The 12267-nt window shown below is 43.9% G+C and overlaps 2 non-coding genes across 2 annotated transcripts; both read right to left on the bottom strand.

Annotated features, from left to right (window-relative positions):
- Positions 1-11214: 11214 nt before the first annotated feature.
- LOC118989027 (small nucleolar RNA U2-30) lies at positions 11215-11284 on the bottom strand. The gene has a single exon (XR_005066925.1). It is a non-coding gene; the product is annotated as a small nucleolar RNA U2-30 (small nucleolar RNA).
- Positions 11285-11450: 166 nt separating this feature from the next.
- Positions 11451-11530, bottom strand: LOC118989028 (small nucleolar RNA U2-19). The gene has a single exon (XR_005066926.1). It is a non-coding gene; the product is annotated as a small nucleolar RNA U2-19 (small nucleolar RNA).
- Between the last annotated feature and the right edge of the window lie 737 nt (positions 11531-12267).

Here is a 12267-nt window from a genome sequence, read left to right as displayed (position 1 = left end):
AGTTTGGGGCTCCTTGGAGGAAAGGAAACTGCCAAAGTTTAAGCTTCTGAATCTGTGGCCTGAGGTTTAGGCAGGATCCATACTCCAAGAGACGCTGGGTTTTAGAACCCGGTGGTCAGTGTGTCCAGGTCTAGGTTCTCTCTGGCTGCCTCCCAGGGCTCCAATAGCGGTCCCCACCACCCCAGGAGGGGTCAGTAGCGAGCAAAAGGTATTGCCATAGGATGGGGCTGGTGACCTTGCTCCTGGGCTTCCTGACCAGTTCCCCGGGCAGATGTCCGAAGAAAACACTCGGGCCACACAATTGGTCTTTCATTAGCATCTTTTCTGGCAGTCTCCGGGAGAATTGAGGACTGATGCGACTGGAAACTAGATTCTTTCCCCCTACTCTCCCATTTGGCTCCTTCTCCTTCTCCCCCAGCTCCCAGGGTGAGACTCGGGGCGAAAAGACTAGGGATAAGAACTTTGTTTCGTTTCCAGGGGTGCGCCCCTCCCCCACACCCTGCGGGAGAGTTATGTTAATTGCTCCTTGGGCATTCCGCCCCGCCCCCAGGATGACTCACGTCTTTTCCTGCTCGACTCCGGCAGTGGCAGCGGTGGGGACCCAAAGAGGAACCCCATTTGGCCCTGCTGGACGCACCCCTTAAGTGGCGCGTGCCCTGACTATTCCTGGCATGAGGCGTGGCTGGCCTGGGTGTGTGGCCTGAACTGGCCTCAGAGCCTCTCTGAGCCTTCTTTGGATGTCTCCCAATCCACACACCACGTGAAAAAGATCAGTCAGTATTCTTCAGGGGCCCTAAGCTGTCAGAGTGGTGGTGGGAGGGGGTGAGTAAGAACACCAAACAAACAAAGGAAGAGCCGGAAAGAGTATCTTACTTGACATTTACCTCAGGGCAGTGACTGACTGGTAAGGCATGAATGTCAACCTGTGGGTTGCCACTTACTTGTCATAAGTCCTTGAGCTAGTTTGAGATTTATGAACATCAGATTTTTAGTTTCTTGGAGTTTGAGAACTCCAGAGTTGGAGAAACCTCAGAGAGTACCTATGGTTGTCCGCCCTCATTTTAACCACTAGACCTGGAGGGTTAGGTGGCTTGAAGGGAGGGGTGCTGTTCCTGGTATTAGGTAAGAATGAGTCACACCTGGAACCCAAGTCTCCGACTCTCCTTATATCTTTTGACAAGTGGGCGTCTTCTCCCCCGTCTTCCCTGCCAGGTGAGGGTTGGTGGGGAGGCAGAGGGCATGGTGTACACCCAAAGAAGCTGGTGTTAGGAAGCACTGGTCAAATAAATGGGGTTTCCCTTGGGTTAAGAACTTATGTAGAGACAATTTAGAAACAATTTAGTGTTTTCAGTGGAAAACTGAATTATATACATGTATTGAAGGGTTTAGAATAAGCTTCCCCAAAAGATGCCAGTTGGGCATGTGGAGTTATTTTGAAATGAAGGCACTGAAGACCCAGCAGATTCAAGAAAAACTTACTTCTCCCTTAACTACCTAAAAGAATTTAGAGACATGGCCTGGCCCAGAAAGAGGGCTCTCACCAGAAGTAACTGTAAAGAAGGGCATGGGTTCGTTGTGGTAGGCAAGGGGTGGGGGTGTGGGGGAGGTAGGAGGCAGAGAGGCTCAGAGACTAGAGACTGAAGTGCTCACTGCGTCCCGGTGCTTCTGCACGATGTGGCAAAGGTTCGTTTGCCAAACATTTGCCCTTCCCGCCTTCCTATAGACTGTTTTCTCCACTTTGAGGTCCTAGACCCCTACCTGATTCTCCTTAGCTTAGGGTGACTTATAAACTTCAATTGCTTGACTTTCTGTGGGTCTCATATTCTTTTTTTTTTTTTAAAGAACGTATGGTAATCTTTTTTTTTTAAAGATTTTATTTATTTATTTATCTTTAGAGGGGAAGGAGAGGGAGAGAAACATCAATGTATGGTTGCCTTTCGTGTGCCCCCTGCTGGGGAGTTGGCCTGCAGGGAACAGGACTACAACCCAGGCATGTGCCCTGACTGGGAATCGAACCTCGATCCTCTGGTTCACAGGCCCGCACTCAATCCACTGAGCTACACCAGCCAGGGCCTCTGTGGGTCTCATATTCTTATAGAGCCCCACATGTATGTAATTAAATTTGTTTTTTCCTGTTAATCTGTTGGATGTCAATTTAATTATTAGACCGAAAGAACCTAGAAGGGTAGAGAAAAAATTTCCTTCCCCACAGTATCATCTGTAGCCTTCTAGCGTTATGAGAGTCAAGCCCTGTTCATTATCTTTTTGCAACTACATAAATTATAGGTAACTGATAGCTATATAAATTCTGTCCTATCTGGTGTGGATTTGATTTCTTTTCATCCCCACTGCTTTGGCAGAAAATAAATCCAAACACTGTATCTTCTTCATTTGCAAGTCATCTCAACAACCTTATACTCCACATACATTTGTCCTGTTCTGACTTTTCCTTTGGACCAGTTATAACATCTACCTGCCTGGTTCTGTCATACCATGTGAGAAAATTAAATTCTTTAACATGTGTTCATTTTTTACATTTTCATGAAAGTTGGGATTTTACCTAATAACATCATACCTTATCCATTAGGCCCAGCCGTCCCACTCGGGGGTGTGGTGATCAGCTGCAGGATGAGTCTGTTCCTGTGTCCACACGAACCCAAACAGAGCTACTTTTCTCTGGGTTTGCCTGGAGGGACAATGTGTCCAGGATGGCAGAGGGCTGGCTCGGGAAGGCTGACCTGGATCCCGCACCCCACTCACTGACTGATGCTCCTCTTTTGGCACTATCTTCAAAAACTATGTCAGGAAAGAAGTCTTATCTGCCTCTAAGAGCAGGAGGCTGGCTTGGAAGAGAGGCAGAGGGCCAGGCCCTGGAAGCAAGGCTTACATGGGGCGAGGAAATAGCTAGCTGGGAGCCAGGTAACATTTTCTAGATTTGAATTCTTTTTCCTCCCCCGCCCCCCCCCCCCCGCCATGGATAGTTAGTGGAAGATAACAGGAGGACTTGCTTACTCCACTAAAAAGAGAGAGAAAAAGGCAGAGATGGGAGGAAATGAGGGGACAAACAGGGAAACAGAAGAAATGAGAAAGCAAGACAAAAGGGTAGGGTGCAGGGACCAAACTAGAGTATTCTTTTAAAAAATACATTTTATTGATTGTGCTACTATAGTTGTCCCAATTTTTCCCCTTTGCTGCCCTCCGCCTGGACCTCCATTCCATCCAGCAATCCCCCCCTTAGTTCATGTCCATGGATTGTACATGTAAATTCTTTGGCTTCATATTACCTGTACTATTCTTAACCTCCCCCTGTCTATTTTGTAGACAAAATGCTTCTTAATCCCTGCACGTTCTCCCCTATTCTCCCCCTTCCCTCTCCCAGTTAATAACCCTCCAAATGATCCCCATTTATGTGATTCTGTTCCTGTTCTCATTCTTTGCTTGGATTGTTTTTTTTAGATTCAGTTGTTGATAGTTGTGAATTTGTTGCATTTTTAATGTTCATGGTTTTGATCCTCTTTTTTAAAAATAAGTCCCTTTAACATTTCATATAATAAGGGCTTGGTGATGATGAACTCCTTCAACTTTATCTTGTCCGGGCAGCACTTTATCTGCCCTTCAAGTCTAAATGATAGCTTTGCTGGATAGAGTAATCTAGGTTGTAGGTCCTTGCTTTTTATCACTTTGAATACTTCTTGCCTACAAAGTTTCTTTTGAAAAATCAGCTTTCTTATGGGAACTCCTTTGTAAGTAACTCTCTGCTTATTCCTTACTACTTTTTTAAAAAAAATATTTATTTTTAGAGAGGGGAAGGGAAGGAGAAAGAGAGAGAAAGATCAATGTGTGGTTGCCCCTCATGTGGCCCCCACTTGGGGACCTGGCTCATAACTCAGGCATGTGCCCTGACTGGGAATTGAACCAGTGACCCTTTGATTGGCAGCCCACATTCAACCCTCTGAACTACACCAGCCAGGGCTCCTTACTGCTTTTAAGAATCTCTCTTTATCTTTAACCTTTGGCATTTTGATAATGATCTGTCTTGGTGTGGTCCTTTTTGGGTCCAACTTGTTTGGGATTCTGCTTCCTGGACTTGTGTATCTATTTCCTTCACCAAATTAAGGAAGTTTTCTTTCATTATTTTTTCAAGTAAATTTTCAATTTTTTGTTCTTCCTTTTCTTCTTCTAGCATCCCTATGATTCGGATGTTGCTATGTTTGGAGATGTCCAGAGTTTTCTTATTCTATATTTGGGTTAAAAAATTTTTTTTCTTCTTGCTGTTCTTATTGAATGCTTTTTTTCTCCCTTACATTCTAAATTGTTGATTTGATACTCAGTTTCATCCTCTCCATTGTTGGTTCCTTGTAGATTTTTCTTTATTTCACTTAATGTAACCTTCATTTCTGCCTGAGTCTTTCTAATGTTGTTGCCATACTCAGTGAATTCTTTGAATATCCTGATAACCAGTGTTTTGAACTGAGCATCTGATAGGTTGGTTATCTCTGTCTCATTTAATTCTTTTTCTGGAGTTTAGTTCTCTTCTTTCAGTTGAGCCATATTTCTTTGTCTCCTCAATTTGGCAGCCTCCCTGTGTTTGTTTCTGTGTACTAGGTAGAGCTACTTCGACTCCCTGTCTTAGTAGTATGGCCTGTTCTAGAAGAGTGTACCTATAAATTCTGTGGGGCAGAGCCTTAGGTGATGTCAAAGGTGGGGCAACCCATTTCACTGCTTTGTGGCTCTGTGTGGGGGTAGGGCTTGAAGAGGGGACAATGTCACTGCCTGGCTTCTGGAGGATTTCCTGGGAGGAAGCTGTCTCCAAGCACTCTCCCTCTTTCTAGTCTCCTTACTCCCACCCTGTATGCCACTTGTGTGCTTCCAGCTGTTGCCCTGGTGCTGAATACTGGAGGGGGTGGGTCTCCGTAAGTCCTATATCCATTTGGGTCCTTTAAGACGAGTCTCCTGGTAATCCACAGTTTCTTCTGCTGCCTCACCCCCCAGTGGTTTTTACGGCCAGAAGTTATGGGGATTTATCTTCCTGTTGTTGGAACCCTGGGTTGCTGGGTGATCTGGCCTGGGGCTGGGATCACTTGCTCCTGATGTACCCTTTCTGAATTTTATCTACCACATGTGAATGTAGGACCACCCATTCCACCAATGCTCCTTGCCACTCCCATGGCCTTGAACCTCTCCACTTCTCTCCACATCTCTACCCCTCCTACCTGTCTGGATGAATGTGGCTTCCTTAAATCCTTGGTTGTCAGACTTCCATACAGCTTGATTTTCTGATGGTTCTGGGTGTTGTTTTGTAGTGTAGATGTAATTTTTTCTGTACTTGTGCTAGGAGGCAAAGCATGTTTACCTATGCCCCTATCTTGATTGGAAGTCCAAACTATTCTTCACACCAAGATTTTCTGGGCCACATAGAATGATCTAAGGACACAGAATTAAATAAATAACACAATGGTGACGCTATTCTCTTATTGCTTCTGATTATATGAAGGACAGAGCCTCAGTTTGGTGCTAATCTGTCTTCAAGACCTCTCTTAACATTTCCTACTTCCTATTTTAACCAAGAGTGGGAAGATCTCTGGCTCAGAGCCTTCAGTTACCAAGAGTATCCAGTTAGAATTTAATACTATAGCTCGTCTTCATTGTATTTATTTTACTGTTTTATAATTTCTTTTCTTTTTTTTAGCAAGGACTACTGATTTTCTATTGATACAAAGTTTTGTTTTAAAACTAATTTTATTAGGTTTTAAAAAGAGAGTTAAGAGATAAAAAATATTCATCAATGTAAAAAAGTTAAGAAAATAGTAAGAAATGCAAAAATCACCAGGGTGGCACAAAATGACTCTAACTGAAGACTGAAGTAGAGAAGAAAAGGGAAGAAAATGAAGAACAGAGAAAGAAAGCAATTAGAATGAGAGAAGTGAAACTATGCCAGGGGGTTGAGGGGCACTGGCAGGGCCACAAGTGAGGCTATGAAGTGAACAAGGTGAGGGCCAAGGGCAATGGCAGGGGTGTCTGGCATTTATATTTCTGGTCTGAGGTAAAGACAAGAAAATTTGAGAATGGTATCGGTGGTGTCTCAAATGTACCCCGATTGCTTAGGAGACTTTGGGATGTTGTTCTGGAAAACTAGAAGTAGTTTAGGGTGGCTCTGACCTTCAGTAAAGGGAACAGGGGGTCTCTGCTGTGGGCTGTCCTGCAGATGAACCCTATACTGTCTCTTTCTGCCATGTAACAGTCACTTGAGTAGACATCACTTCTTTTTTCCTCTCTGCATTGGTATTCATTAGATATTTTTAAATGTCTAATTGCAAGAGCTTGTTCTAAGAATCTTGAATTTTCAAGCTGAGGCACCAAATTAGTGTCCGGTAACACAGAGCCTGTCTGCTTGCTTCACTACTTAATTTATAGATATGCTGGTTGGTGTGAGGCTTCTGGTGCCAAAGGATCTTCCATTTTTTAAGCCTTCTAGCCAAGCTCAAAATAAAATACAGCCATAAATACTCATTCTAACGACTTCCCAGGCATAGTCACCAAGCTTTTACACTGTCTTTACTCAGGACTCTGGAGCCAAAATCATCATTTTGCTCATTCTTCTCCAGGGTCTTTGGAAACACCTGTGTCACCTGCCTCATTTGTGCCCACTTCCTTGCAGGCCATGTGTCTAGATGCCAGGCTGAAGCTGTGAACCTTGACTTCCTGCCGTTGTAAGCTTCTGGCTCCCTGGCTTAACATGAGGTGATGCTCTTGCCCGAGGAACTGGGGGCTGAGGCCTTAGACTTTTGGCTGTTACTAAGGGAGGCCCTTGCCACTGGGGTTCAGATGTCTAGGCAGAGCTGATGAGTTCCTGGGTGGTGGCTTACAGGGTGGATTTTCAAAGTTGACTTGTAGGGGGAGAGGGAAGAGCTGGTCTTAGAAGGATATAGGGGAACAGATGGGAGTTGGCAAATTATATAACAGTCCTCTCTCCTACCCCATGAATTGTCCTATAAACCCTGTAGTTCACTTAGTTCTCAGAGGCTAATCCTGCTTCCACAGGCTGGGTACAGACCAGTCACTAGCCATCCCCTAAAAGTGAGGCAGGAGAGCAAACCAGGACAACTGGAAAAGGCACACGAAGATAGTTAAATGGCCAAGGGATTTACAGCCATCTAGTAAATCACAAAATTCTAAGTTCCCTAACCAAGGACACTTAAGAGTAAATGGTTTACATTTCTCCTCCCCAACCAGAGGGTGCGTAACCCAAATCACCCTACTCAGGGAGACATATAACAGAAATCCAGTTGGTGCCATTTGTGCCAACCCCACCCAGGGACAGATGAAGTCACAGGAGTGAATCTCATTTTGGTGCCTCAGCATAAAGCTGATGACTGTTCTATTGAGGTCTTCCCCTAAGACCTCCTCTAAAGTTCCCAACTTTAGAAAATGTAAGAACCCTCAAGACAAAGGCCCACTGAGGGCTCTCTCTGGAGCATGCCCACTTCTTTCTTCCCTCTCAAGCATGCATCTCTACTTTTCTCTCCTACACTCCAAGGGATCCCATGAGACCTGCAATAAGGGGAGCAATGGCTGACTTTTCAGCGAGCTAACAGCAGCCCCACCACGGCTCACTTCTTTCTTCTAACATTTCTAGGGGACCAAAGCAGAGAGCCACCTAGGCGCTCTCTGTTGCTTCTTCTTTTGTTTCACTGTCCCCAGCTTTAACAAATGTACTCTCAAAATCACCTGGACTCATGCTGTGAGACCTTTCCTGCATGAAGTCAACCCACACACTACTGGCCAGCCTGAGTTAGACCCACTCTGGCCTGGTTCCTTCCCAGTGACACAAGGGATGTGCTGTGCAGCCCCCACTGGGACTGGAGAGCTTTAGCAATACTGGTTCCTCAGCCTTATCCCATACCATTTAAATCTAGACCTTTTGTGGTGTAAGCTTGGCAAGTGATATCTTTACACTGAGGTGTAATTTAGATATAACAAAGCTCACATATCTTGAGTGTACAGCTTAATGAATTTTTATAGCTGGCTAACTACCACCAACATCAGTATTTAAGATGAGGAAAGCTTCTAGTCCCTCAGAAGGCTTCTTTCTCAGATACAGATATGGCAGCATCCAGGCCCACCCAGTCAGGAGCCGATGCAGCCAGCACCTCTCTTTTGAACTTTTCTAGTCTTCCCAACTGCTGATGCAGGACTGGAAAAACTTCTTCGTTTCCCTCTAGTCATTGTAGGTTCATCGCATGGGGCTCTGTAAGTTAGATGGACAAAGACAGGGTAACAAGAGAAAACAAATTTATTAGCATGCATACTGGTAGACATGGAGCGCTCAGATGATAAAAGAGCGATAACCTTTTAGGAAAGTGACAAGACAAAGGAAAAAGGCTTTGAACTTCTAGGGGCAAATGGTTGAATAGGCAAGTATTTGGGAAAAGTTACAGTCAATAAGGGCCAGATTAGCAGGGTTTGTTGTCTAGATTTCTCTGGACTGATAAGGGTCAAGAGTGGTCTCCGGTGACTAACTTCTGTTCTTGATAGAGAGGAGGAGGACACTCAACGAATTTGTATCCTCCTTTTTCAGGCAAACAGGGGGACGGCAGAGAGCTTTTCTTGTATCTTCTTCTCAGTTGCCTTTAGTTCAAAACAATCCTTATGTCAAAGTGTATTTTGGGGGTGCCGTGTTCTGTTATGCTCAGGAAACCCATGGCGAGCATTCTGAGTCCACCTGTTGGCCACTTTTTCTTAGCTTGAGGGGAGGGGAAGTGCCCAGGACAACTCTGTTCCTAGTATCTTCATCAATAACATTTAGAGCAAATTGCTTGACGGTGAGTACCTGGTGGGTTCAGAGAGGCAGAACTGTGGTGGATTTGTGTTTGTGATAAAAAGAAAACCACTGGCCCAAAATGGTGTTGCTCAGGCTAAAAGCTCATGATGCCAAACCTGGATTTAATACCATCACCTTAATCAACCAGTCTGGAATTTTCTGGTTAACTCAGTGAGGTAATCTGTTCCATGGACCTTCTCCATGCCCCTCCCCCCATGGAAAGAGAGACAATCTAGAATAGAAAGCCCCCCCTTTCCCTCCCCCTCCAAAAATGAGTAAAGGTCCTCACCCCAATAATCCTTTCTTTTCTTTTGCTGATCGCTCTTTCCCACCCTTCTTCCTATACAACCTCCCATGTTGCGCCCCTCAGAGCGCCCGCCCTTCTAGTTGCCGTATGGGATGCTGCTCCATTCAAAAATCACTTAATACAGCAAATGAGATCTTTAAATTTAGTTGGTTGAGTTTCAATTTTTTTTAAATGTCTGTTTGTTTGTTGTTTGCTCTTGGGGCTTTGGCCCTTCCTTGCCTCAGTTTTTGTTTTTTGTGTTTTTTTTTAAATCCTGCTTAGCAGGTCCAGCACCTTTCTATAAAAAGGGTGTTCTTATCACCTATTCTTTCAACTTGCAGGCCTCAGGTGTGCCTACCATAACAAGAAAAGTCTCATATTGCCTCTCCAATATTCTTTTTTGGGTGCGTGGTAAAGTAGGCATAACAAAAATTTTACCGTTTTAACCATTTTTAAGCATACAGTTTAATGGCGTGAAGTACACTCACACAGTTGTATGGCCATCGCCACTACCCATCTCCTGGAACGTTTCCAGCACCCCAAACTGCAACTTGATATCTGTCAAATGATAACTCTCCTTTGCCCCATCCCCCCAGCCCCTGACAACTACCATCTACTCTCTGTCTCTGTAAATAATTTGCCTACTCTAGGCCTTTTGTATAAGTTGAGTCATACAATATTTGTTTTTTCATGACTGGCTTATTTCACTAAGCATAATGCTCTCAACATTCATCCATTTTGTAGTATGGGTCAGAATTTCATTCCTTTTCAAGGTTGGATAATATTCCATTAAATAGATTATATCACATTTTGTTCATCCATTTATCTGGGACACTAGTTATTTCTACCTTGTGGTTATTGTGAATGATGTGCTGTAAACATTGGGGTAAAAATAACTGGTGGAGTGTTGCAGTTTTGAGGGAGCACCTATCTTTGTGCAAGTCAGACTCTTATGCCCTGAAAAATTCAGAAAGAAGTAAAGTGACAAGGAATTTACCATCTGGCAGAGGACAGGCATGTAAGGCAAAGAATCAATGTCCCAAATAAGGTGAAGGAGAAGAAAGACTTTTCTTCTACCTTCCTGGGTCCAATAGCTGGTCTGTGAAGTAACTGACTATGGGCAGGCTAACAGGAGAAAAGGTATACAAATTTATTACTTTTTAATATTACATGAAGGAACAAAAAGCAAATACCCCAAAATATAATGGGATTTGTGAGTTTATATGCTGACTTATTAGAGAAAGGGAAGGGGAGATGTAGGTCACTTAGGGAAGAGTGAATAATTTTTAGGAGAGATGAGTGGACGCTTAGAAAAATAGATGAGAGTTACTATAGTGTGTGACAAAGTTTGTCTGGGTGTGGTAGGGACTTCTGGTCACCTCTCCTGTGATAAGAGTCAATCTTCCCAGGTTGATGAAAACCCTGGGGAGAAAGGAGGGGACCCACGACAATTGGATTCCTTTCAGAGGGTCTGTTTTTCGATAGGTAAGTGGAGTTCACAGAAAGTCTCTCTCTGTATTTGCTGTTTATCAAGTGTCTTCAGCTCAAAAGAACCAACACACCAGAGCAGCGTATTTTGGAGTGGCATGTCCTAACGTCCTTCGACAGCTAGAGAAAGCAGAATTCTGTTCAGAGAAGAAGTAGTCCTCAGGCTGTGCGGGGTGTTGTTCTGTGAAGGTTGTTGCATTGTTTTTACACAACTTTGGTATTCTTTGAAATAACAGCAGAAATGAACATCATAAAATTTTATTAGGGTCAGATGTATACTAAGCACTCTAAATGCATTAATCTGTTTAGTTGATATAACAACTCTAAACGGAAAGTACTGTTATTACTGTCTTCATTTTATAGATGAGGTTAAATGCCGTTCCTGAGATGGTCCACCTGGTAAGAGGGGAACCCGGAATTTGGACACAGTTTGCTCCAATTCTAAAGCGTGAGTTGTTAGTACTAGACATCCAGGTGTATCAACAGGCACATTGAAGGGAGCTCTGAAGATGTGGGCACTGATTTTGGTTCCAGTACTACCCAGCCTACAGCTTCTTAGGTCTGTACTTTGCCGGCCAAGGCTTTGGTTTCCTCGAAATTTGTTTGCTGTTTTCAATTCTGACCTCAGATCAAGTGTAGACGCATTCATAAGTACAAAGGTCAGTAGTAAAACCTTTTCAGCATTGCTCAGAACTGATCCAGACTTTCTTATATATTGTACATGTTCCCCTCCCCACCAATTGGATTCCTCCATCAGCAAGTTCTCAGTTATCCATTGTCACCTTTATACACACACACACACACACACACACACACACACACCCTTATTGTTATAAATTACTTTATACTTTTGCTTCTCAGAACTATAGAGATTACTCATCAGGCAGATTGGAAGGTCTTCTGATGCTCAGATTTGGCCACTTTCATCTTTGATCCACTTCACTAAGAGCAGCTCTCAGAAAACCTCCTCACACAGGTGCCTTCCATTGCTAAAATTCCCTCAGTCTAGGATTTGCATCACTGTTTTATATGACTAATCCCAAAGAACACTGAGGAGGGAAGTAAACTGCAATTGTACTCACGTACACTGACTTCTGCAAAGGTTGCTAAAAATGGCTGAGTTTGGTGACAGAGGTTGAAAGTGGGCTACAGGGGTAGGAGCCACAATTGCATTTGACAAACTTACTCTAATGCTTATACAGTGTGTATCAGAGTTGACTGCTTTGTCAAACAGACTCCACATTTTAATGGCTTAGCCCAAAGGAAAGCTTCTTTCTCACTAAGTGGCATTCCAATCTAAGTGTCCTCGTTCTGTGGATCTCCTACGTGAGGCTTCTCAGGAACCTGGGCTCCTCCTGTCTGCAGCTCTGTGTGTCTCTTAGGTCTTCAGAGCCTTTTTCTTCCAGCTGTAGAGGATCACATAGAAGGCTTGTAAGCAGTGACATCTCTTACTTCTGTCCCCTTCCACTGGTCAGAATTGATCACATGATCCCACCTAATGTTCCAGGACAGAGTGTGATAGGTAGACTCACTGTATGCCCAAAAGGAAGCTGCCTTTGATGGGTACATAGTATTCTCTTTTTTTTTTTCCACTTTTTTTTATTTAACTTTTGTTCAAGTACAGTTTTCTTTCTTGTATTCCCAGCCCTGCACCCCCCAGTGCTCCCCACCC

The sequence above is a fragment of the Sturnira hondurensis genome, unplaced genomic scaffold (assembly GCF_014824575.4).
Source record: "Sturnira hondurensis isolate 20B ecotype Veracruz unplaced genomic scaffold, ASM1482457v3 Scaffold0006413, whole genome shotgun sequence".
NCBI classification, from domain to species: domain Eukaryota; kingdom Metazoa; phylum Chordata; class Mammalia; order Chiroptera; family Phyllostomidae; genus Sturnira; species Sturnira hondurensis.
The sequence above is the reverse complement of the archived record's forward strand: the minus strand, read 5'-3'. Positions and strand labels throughout refer to the sequence as shown.